A 9,618-nucleotide genomic window follows, 5' to 3' on the forward strand; every position below is an offset into this window, starting at 1 on the left:
TCTTTTAATTAAAGTAAAAAAAAAGGAAATATCTGCATGGATGTTTGCATCATTTTCTTATGTATTCTTTGTACCGTAAATCCTCTTAAAATGCCTATGCATTTCTTTAAATACATTCTTAAAAGAAATTTTCTCTAGTATATCCTTGGGTGTATATTGGATACAATCAATCAATCAGAATAGAGCTGGAAGGGACCTTCTAATTTGACCCCCTGCTCAGGCATGCAACCCTGTACCATTTTAGACAAGTGACTGTCCAGTCTTTTCTTAAAAACCTCCAGTGATGAAGCTCTCACGATTTCTGAAGGCAAGCTGTTCCACTGGTTTACTGCCCTCACTGTTAGGAAGTTCTTCCTTAATTCCAGGTTGCTTCGCTCCTTGATTAGTTTCCATCCATTGTTTCTTGTCCTGCCTTCTGGTGCTTTGGAAACTAGGTTGACCCCCCCCCCTCTTCTTTGTGGAAACCTCTCAAATACTGGAATACTGATATCACATACCCCCTAGTCATTCTTTTCTAGCTAAACCCAAATCCTGCAACTGTTCTTCATATGTTTTAGTCTCCAGGCCTTTAATCATCTTAGTTGCTCTTCTTTACACTTTTTCCAAAGTCTCAACATCTTTTTTGTAATGTGGTGACCAAAACTGGATGCAGGTGTGGTCTTACTAAGATTTTATAAAGCAGTACTAATACTTCACGTGATTTTGATTCTATGCCTCTGTTTATACAACCAAGGACTGCATTAGTTTTTTCGCCTGCTGCTGCACACTGCTGGCTCATATTTAAAATGACAATAAAGATTATCTTATCTTAAGTGATTGTCCACTAGGATTCCAAGGTCCCTCTCACAGTTGCAATAGTTTTCCATGATACACATGTTTGTTTTATCTTTTTATGTGAACACTTGCATTTCAAAATATATTAAAAATAATCCCCCATTTACAAAATATTTATTTTGGAGGAGTTTGAGTTAGGTGAACTAAAACTGGACTAAGAATCAAGATGCCTGAATCCACAAATGCAGCTAAAGATGCTTATGTAATTGGCAGTTCCCTGCTTTAGTTTTAGATACCCGTCCAGCATAATACTGGTGACTGCAACCCTCTTGGGTGGAGACAGCATATGACCAGATATGACAAACAAAGGAAATGAACAGAATGGGTCCTTTTGTAGCCGCTATCAGATGTGACCACTGATAAGACCCAGAAGAATGATTTCCCTATGTGCCCATTTTTAGAATAGAATACAAGATATGAAACAGTTTTCATCAGATTGTCTGCAAAAGAGCAGGTTTCTCTTTGAAGACTCTTTAAAAAGATAACAAATATAACCTTTGATATGTGGCATTTAAAGATAAAAAAGAGCGATGAACTTCAAAGAAAAAAAATGGCTTGATATTTGACTCCCAGTATTAAGTGACATATCTATATTGAGAAGAGTTTTTCATGAGATTTCCTGGGAACTATTATACATATATTTTGTCAGACAAAAATCTTCATTTGTCTTGCATTAAGGTACAAGATGTGCAGCTGCAAAAATTGAGACAGCACAGGGTGGCAATTTCTCTGTCTCTTTGCTGCCATCTACTGGCCATCTGGATTTTTCAACCTAGATACCCAAACAAACAATCAAATTAAATATTTTCTTACTTGATTTTGGGGTCTGAAGAGATTCTATTAGAACACACCTGCAAACGTTGTGAGTCAGTAAATGCCTCCCAAATAAAATGCAGTTTCCTATGGCTTATTACTTGGGCATTTTCTGACTTCAGTTTTGTCATTCTCATAGGAGACATTAATAAGCACAGGGACTAAATTGCCCATCCTTACTATTATATTTAATATATTTAGAATATGGAAAATATCCTTGAGTATCAGAGATTTGGTTTTGCTTATATAAAGTAAGCTGTTGCTTTAACAGACATATTTTGTCTAAAAATTTGTTTTGGAATATGAACTATATTTATCTCCTGAAATTTTCACCATGAAGAAGATATCTCATGATTCTTTAGAATGTCCACTATGGGACTGATGATTTCATGAATATTTTCATTAAGGGACTTTATCACAAGTTTATTGAATCTTGAAAGAGGAAAAAAATATTTTTCTGTTTCCTGGAAATTTCTACCTGGGATATCCACCATCTTTGCTCCTTTTCTCCCATGTCCAAGAATGAAACAGAAGGAGATGGACAGAGCATACATATCCATATATTTGCAGCTACGGCTGCAAATGTTTCTGTAAGTATTCCAAGAAATGAGGGAGACCTAGGATCCCGAATCGACCTCCATCACAATTCCCATCCTCGTCACCAGTGCTCTAACAGCTTGAAAAAGCAGGCGAGACAGCTGGCTAACGAAAACCTTTTATTTCAGAACCGGGCAAAGAACAGACTTACAGTGCTTCTATTTATATTCCAGCTGGTCGGTCGGCGACCAATCAGGGCTGTGCCGGTTTCCCGCTTGTTCAAGCGGGCCAATCAGCGAAGGAGAGCTCTGACAGCCCGGAGCTGTCAAGCTAGCTCGCGACTGCGCAGTGACCAGTGGTTCTTGACAGCCGAGAGCTGTCAAGCGGTTGCGCTTGCGCAGTAGCATTCCGGCAGCTTTTGACAGCTGTCAAAAGCTGCCGAAGGTTTACCTCCTAACTGGAACTTGGTAACATAACGTTAATGTGTGAATACACAACACTTGTAACCTGTTCCACCCATATCCCCCCCCCAAAACAATTATAAAAGTAAGAAAACAAAACTATTCAAACTGTTATTTTACAAAATTGCTAAGTGATTTATCCAAGTTCGTTTAGAAGTTGCAATAATAGAGCTACTTTATTAAGGATATAGCTTTGAGCACAAGTACAGAAGTATCCTCAGATATATTACCCAATGTGCTAACATAAAACACTTTTATTTTACTTTTTATTTTACTTTTGGGTGGCAAATTGTTCTATAACCTAATCTGTTTGATGAAAGACTATGAAGACAATGCATTACTTCTGTAATGTAAATATGAAAGCATTCTAAAACATTAGAATCTAAAACATTTCCAGATTCTTATTTTTGTTCCATTTCTTGGGTGGGCTAGCTAAAAGATCTGGGTGGTATTAAGAGAGAGATCAGGGACGCGGTGGCTCAGTGGGTTAGGACGCTGAACTTGTCGACCGGAAGGTCGGCAGTTTGGCAGGTCGAATCCCGAGTGCCGCGTAGCAGAGTGAGCGCCTGTTACTCGTCCCAGCTTCTGCCAACCTAGCAGTTCGAAAGCACGTAAAAATGCAAGTAGAAAAATAGGGACCACTACGGTGGGAAGGTAACAGCATTCCATGCGCCTTTGGCATCTAGTCATGCCGGCCACATGACCACGGAGACGTCCTCGGACAAGCGCTGGCTCTTCGGCTTTGAAACGGAGATGAGCACCGGCCCCTAGAGTTGGAAACGACTAGCACGCATGTGCGGGGGAACCTTTACCTTTACCTTTTAAGAGAGAGATGCAATAAATAGACACAATGATGCCAATCTTGATTGATTTCTTCTGAGTCACCTTGAACCCCGAGATGGGCAGCAAATAAATTTAACAACAATAATAATAGTAACAATAATAATAATTTCTACCTCAGATAAGAGGATTTTTAAATAACAAGCATAGGAAAATTTGAATGGGGGAATAATATCGCCTGTATCTTTCGTTTGTGAACTTCCCTTACACATATAGTTAGCCATAATGAAAACAAAAGTAAATGTACTATTTCTTATACACCAGTACTTTCTTTTTGACATGTAGTATGCAAACTTGACAAGGGACGCGGTGGCTCAGTGGGTTAGGACGCTGAGCTTTGTCGATGAGAAGGTCGGCAGTTTGGCGGGTCGAATCCCGAGTGCCGCGTAACAGAGTGAGCGCCTGTTACTCGTCCCAGCTTCTGCCCACCTAGCAGTTCGAAAGCACGTAAAAATGCAAGTAGAAAAATAGGGACCACTATGGTGGGAAGGTAACAGCGTTCCGTGCGCCTTTGGCGTCTAGTCATGCCGGCCACATGACCACAGAGACGTCCTCGGACAAGCGCTGGCTCTTCGGCTTTGAAACGGAGATGAGCACCGGCCCCTAGAGTCGGAAACGACTAGCACGCATGTGCGGGGGAACCTTTACCTTTACCTTTATGCAAACTTGAATGAAATAGGGGAAGAAAGTCACTAAATGATTTTAATGACAAGTTTTGTTTTGTTTTGTTTTTTATTTTTTTAACATTTCTGCTTCTAATGCACTATAGAAGTAGAGAATTCTGTTCTTGGAGCCCTAGGGTAAACAATTATTTGCATAACTACAATTGGTAATTTTATCAGGTAATGCCTTTTTTTTCTTTTTGTGCAGTCAGTGAAATGGTGATTTTTGTAACATATAATTCTTTACAGTGGATATATATATAAAAAATCCTCCAGTCCGCTGTTTGATGTAATAGAAATTGACAACTGAGATTTATTTCCTGGTACACTAAGTGATTTAAGAAAAAAACAGAAAATATTTTCCTTTGAAGGCCCATATCTATGACTGAAAATTTGCATGGTTCTATCAGCTTCATTATTGTGAACAGTTTGAAGCTGTTCTGAATGTTTAATTTTTTTAGCAAACAATTGCAAAAATAAATATATTCTTCAAACAGTAAGGGTTTTCTTTTCTACAATGAATATAGAAAATTATAATTGTTTCTAATCCGTTCCTGGCTATGCGGCATTTGAGGAAGCTTTTCATCAAATGTAATATAGTAAATATCAATAAATGATACTAAGATTAGTGCAGAGTTCCCACCCCTGACCCATTATGCTAATTCACCATGTGGCTGGTCACTCAGGGAACTATAGAGTGGAATAAATACATCTCTTATATACTTGGTACATGCTGAAAAGTCAAAAAGCTCAAGATGCCAGGCAGAAGGCATGAGATGAAGACCTATCCAGTTTTAATGTGTTGAGTACAATCAGATTCAAAAGGGACAGAGCTTCCATTTTGACTGCTTTGACACTCTTCCCTTGTAGATGGCCCTGGCTGCTAAAGAGAAGAAGATGGAGATCTGTATACAATCTAGGACAACTCGCCACGGCTGACTCACCGTGGCCAACTTGCCTCTGGAAAACTCAACATAGGATAACTGAAGAGAAGGACAAGTGAATTGCAGTGGACCCTGTCTTGGTTTAGGTTTGAACCTTCTCAAGATAGAAGTCTTCAAGGATGGGAAGAACCAGAGCAAGGAGTCCCTTGTCTCTCAAGGCTGAATTGTCCTGCAGCGGGTTGTCTCGTGATGAATCAGCTGTGGTGAGTTGTCCTGCAGCAAGTTGGCTATGGTGAGTTGTCCTGTGGTGAGTTGCCGGTGGTGAGCTGTCCTGTGGCCAGTTGGCTGCAGACAGTAAGCCAGGATGAGTCAGCCACAGCATGATGGCCATGGTGAGTTGGCTGTGGTGAGTCGGTCGGGGTGAATTGTCCCTTTTTGGGCTGTATGTTCTGGAGAGAGCTAATGATAAGAAAGAAAAAGATGGCTTAGCCCAACCAAGCATGTAAAGATTTAGCACTGTAACTTCTACTTTCAGCAATGGCCTAAAGGAAAATGAAATGTTTCAAAATACTTGAAAGCTATCTCTTAACTGAGAAATAGATGGGATGGAACTCTACTTATAAAAGTTTTCAGTCAGAAAGCATATTTGTTCTACACTTCAGTTCAATTGTGCCCCACACTTGAAGTTCAATTTTTTTCCCCATGCTGATTTGCTTTTTTGTCATAGCTTTATCTGAGGGACAAGAAATGTCATGAGTTCTTAGCACCAAATTAGCCAGGCTCTAACACAGAATTTAGGCCAAATCAATTCCTCCTATCCAAAATATTGATACCTAGTCATAAGAAAAATGATTTTTGCCATGTTGACTATAATAAGGCTTTCTGGGAATTTCTCCAGGAATTAAACTAATTTGGCTTTGACCTTTGGATCACTTTACTGACACTACTGTTCTGTTTCTCTCTCTGGCTATGAGTTGCACTTTTGGAATTAGATGATTGGATGATTAGATTCTGGATTGTAGAGTGCTTTGGCATCTCCCAGAAGAAGACTTGGATATCTGGACTCTAAATTCTTTGAACTAGATACTGTCTTTGATTTATTTATTTTTTAATTCCACAGTTCAACCCTGAGCTACAAATGTTCCAGTGGTACTTTTATCTTTGTTCTCTTCCTACGGAGAAAAAGTAGAGATTAAAAGATGGACCGAGTGGGGAGGGGAGAGAGAAAAGCATTCCAGTTAATTATGGATAAGATTTGAGCATTTTCTGGTTGTCACGCAATTCCATTAACTATTATGAAGAAGCAACTTCATCATACAAGATGAAGTGTATAACTTTGATCTCAGGATTCAACATATACCTTATATATGCTATGAGATGTGAACTTTGGTTAACAATATAGGGTGTTCTATAGTGTATAGTGTATAGTATATAGTGTATAGTATATAGTGTATAGGGACGTGGTGGCTCAGTGGGTTAGGATGCTGAGCTTGTCGATCAGAAGGTCGGCAGTTTGGCAGGTCGAATCCCGAGTGCCGCATAGCAGAGTGAGTGCCTGTTACTCATCCCAGCTTCTGCCAACCTAGCAGTTCGAAAGCATGTAAAAATGCAAGTAGAAAAATAGGGACCACTACAGTGGGAAGGTAACAGCATTCCGTGCGCCTTTGTCATCTAGTCATGCCAGCCACATGACCACGGAGACGTCCTCGGACAAGTGCTGGCTCTTCGGCTTTGAAACAGAGATGAGCACCGGCCCCTAGAGTCGGAAACGACTAGCACGCATGTGCGGGGGAACCTTTACCTTTTTTATAGTGTACAGACACTAAATCTAATGCCAAATGATGTGATATCCTGCATTGTTTTCACCCATTTTCTGTAATATAATGAAGGTAATATTACTTTGGCTTCTGAAATTTAACATAATTTTTTGAACAAGGCAAGATTAAAAAAATGGCCAAAAAATATGTGTTTAAGAACATTCATTTAGGTTAAAAAAAATCGGCCATGTTCATACATTCTAAAATCCCTCAAAATATGCGTCTAAGAAGCCGTATTTTGAGCCTGTGCCATCTTATCAATAAGACATATAAACAGTACTCTTTACACATGGGAAAATTTTTTTAGAAGGACCATTAAAAGCATCTCTTCCACTGGATCCTATCAACAGATTTTAATAGGTTTTTCCACGAGTCTACTTTGTGTACAGAATTTCACAGCCTGTGCACCACTCTTCCAATTGAACTCTTTTGTTATTATGTCTCTGCTGTTCCTCCCACATCCCTTAAGAAAGTTCATTATTTGCACTCTTTTTTTTGCCTCTCTGTCCCAGCCTAATGGTTTGGGAATCCATAACTTGAAACCAAGGAGGATGGTAATTGCTGCCCCTTGGAGCTAATTATCCATGGAGCAACTGACCAGCATCAATAAAGGTCATCTACTGCAAGCATCTGCCATAAGCCCAATTTTCACTCCTGTGTTGCCAGGAAAATGCTCATTAGTGTGTGTTTTACTGCTGTATTATTTACTCTGGTGGATTTATGATTGCATCCTCTCTCTTGTCTCTCTCTCCCCCTTTATATCCCGATGATGATGGTCATGATAAAACTTCTGGGAGAGCAAACTCTTGCATTTTGCTCCCATTTTAGCATCTTCCTTAGACATCTTCTACATCAGGGGTTCCCAACCTTCCGGTCTGTGGCCCAGTGCTGGGCTGGAACCCCTTGTGAACTTGGTCATGGAAGTGGTGAGCGAGTATGTATGTGTGAAGCTGCATTTGTAAAAGCAGTGTGTGTATGCATGCACAAACCATCTCCTCTTTTCCCCCACCATCACCATCACCAAGCTGGAAAGGATGGGGACCACTGTTCTATACAGTCTGATTACAATGAGTAGAATCAGACAATTATTTCATGACATGGTGATTTTTTTGGAACAACTACAGAAATGGGTTCATGGATATTGTTGTTGTTATCCCACTGTGAATCAGTTAAATTACAATCTCATTTAAGATTAACTTAAAGGTTACCCAAGTGGCAAGCTACCATTTTCAGTGTTGAAATGTAAAATGTTATGTTTATAATAAATCTCTCCCTAATATATTTTAATCTCATAGCATAGAGTATGTAATTTCTAACATTTTAAAATCTGTTGAATTCATTTAGTTTTATTAGGAAAATGTGTTTAGGGAACGTTATTGAAAAGATCCATATCCACCAACAATAAGGGAATGGTTTCTAAAATGTCTTGATTTGGCAGAACTGGCTAAACTGACAGATGCTATTTTTTTTAAATTGGCTCTTGTCAATCACATTGGCTGGCAAATAAATCAATGCATTTTATTCTTTACTAGAATCAGCACTACAATTAGTCATATTAGTCTAAATAGGCACCTTTGCATGTACTTGATTTAAAATTGCTACTATTTTGAGAGAGAATTAATGATGGAAAGAGGTAATTAATGATTGGTTTAAAAGATAGATAGGAATTTCTTCTTTGGTTATTTGCCTGAATAATATCAACTAGTGAGGGAGAATTAAAAGTTATGGATCATCCATTGCTTTGAAACTGAAATTAGGTTACATACCAAAATATATGTGCTCCAGCTTGTTTCTATAGCAATTATCACCATATTATTTATTTTGAAACTACATAAGCTGTCATTCAAACTAACTTTCTCGGGCTGGTTTACATTCTATTAAAACTATAATGTAATAAATGATAATTAAATATGCAATGAAATAAATGGCCACATCGACGCAGCCAATGTACATACCATATAAGGCACTAGAAAGATGTAGACTGTATGTTCTAGTCCTGCCTTAACCATGAACACCAGCTCGGTGACTTTGGGTCTTTTTCTCTCAGCCCAATGCCCCTCACAGGGTTGCTGTTGTTGGGAAAGTAGAAGGAGAAGGGTGTATTCAGTATGTTTGCCACCTTGAGTTACTTATAAAATAATAATAAAAATCTAATATTACACACACACACACACACTTTAATTGTGGCAGGGGTTTCTACCAAGAATGATAAAAAAATCAAAATGGTGGTCATGATGTACAATTGATGGATGGTGGATTTCATGTCTACACTTTGATTGGCTGATCATGGCTGCCATCTTGAAGTTTTTTAACCAGACCCTGTAGATTTGATGTTTATATCTATCTGGAAAAGGCTTTCTAGATTGAGGATGTGCCTGTCTGCTGCTCAATGTTCTAGATGTGTGCAAAGGGCCTCCCACATCCCTTAAGGTTCTCATCTCCCTCTGATTTGTAATGGTGGACCAACCTGAGTCAATGTTTTGACATGGAAAGCCGAGTTGCTTCATCCCAACACTTTGAACTGAAGTTCAACAAAATACCCACTTTAGCCTGATGGAAAGTGTTTTTTTTTATGCATGCACTGATCAATGTATGAGGACCCTCTATTATCATCTGTAAACCAAGCAGCCACTCTGATCAACCACTTCAAAGAGCAGCGCTGCTTTGATTCAGCCCAGTTTGTAGCAACACTTGAGCTGATGCTTCACTGAACTGAAGTGCCCTTTTGAAGCTTTGCTGCCCCTTAAAATATTTCCATTCAATCAAGATT

The sequence above is a fragment of the Vipera ursinii genome (genome assembly GCF_947247035.1).
Source record: "Vipera ursinii genome assembly, chromosome: 7".
NCBI lineage: Eukaryota > Metazoa > Chordata > Lepidosauria > Squamata > Viperidae > Vipera > Vipera ursinii.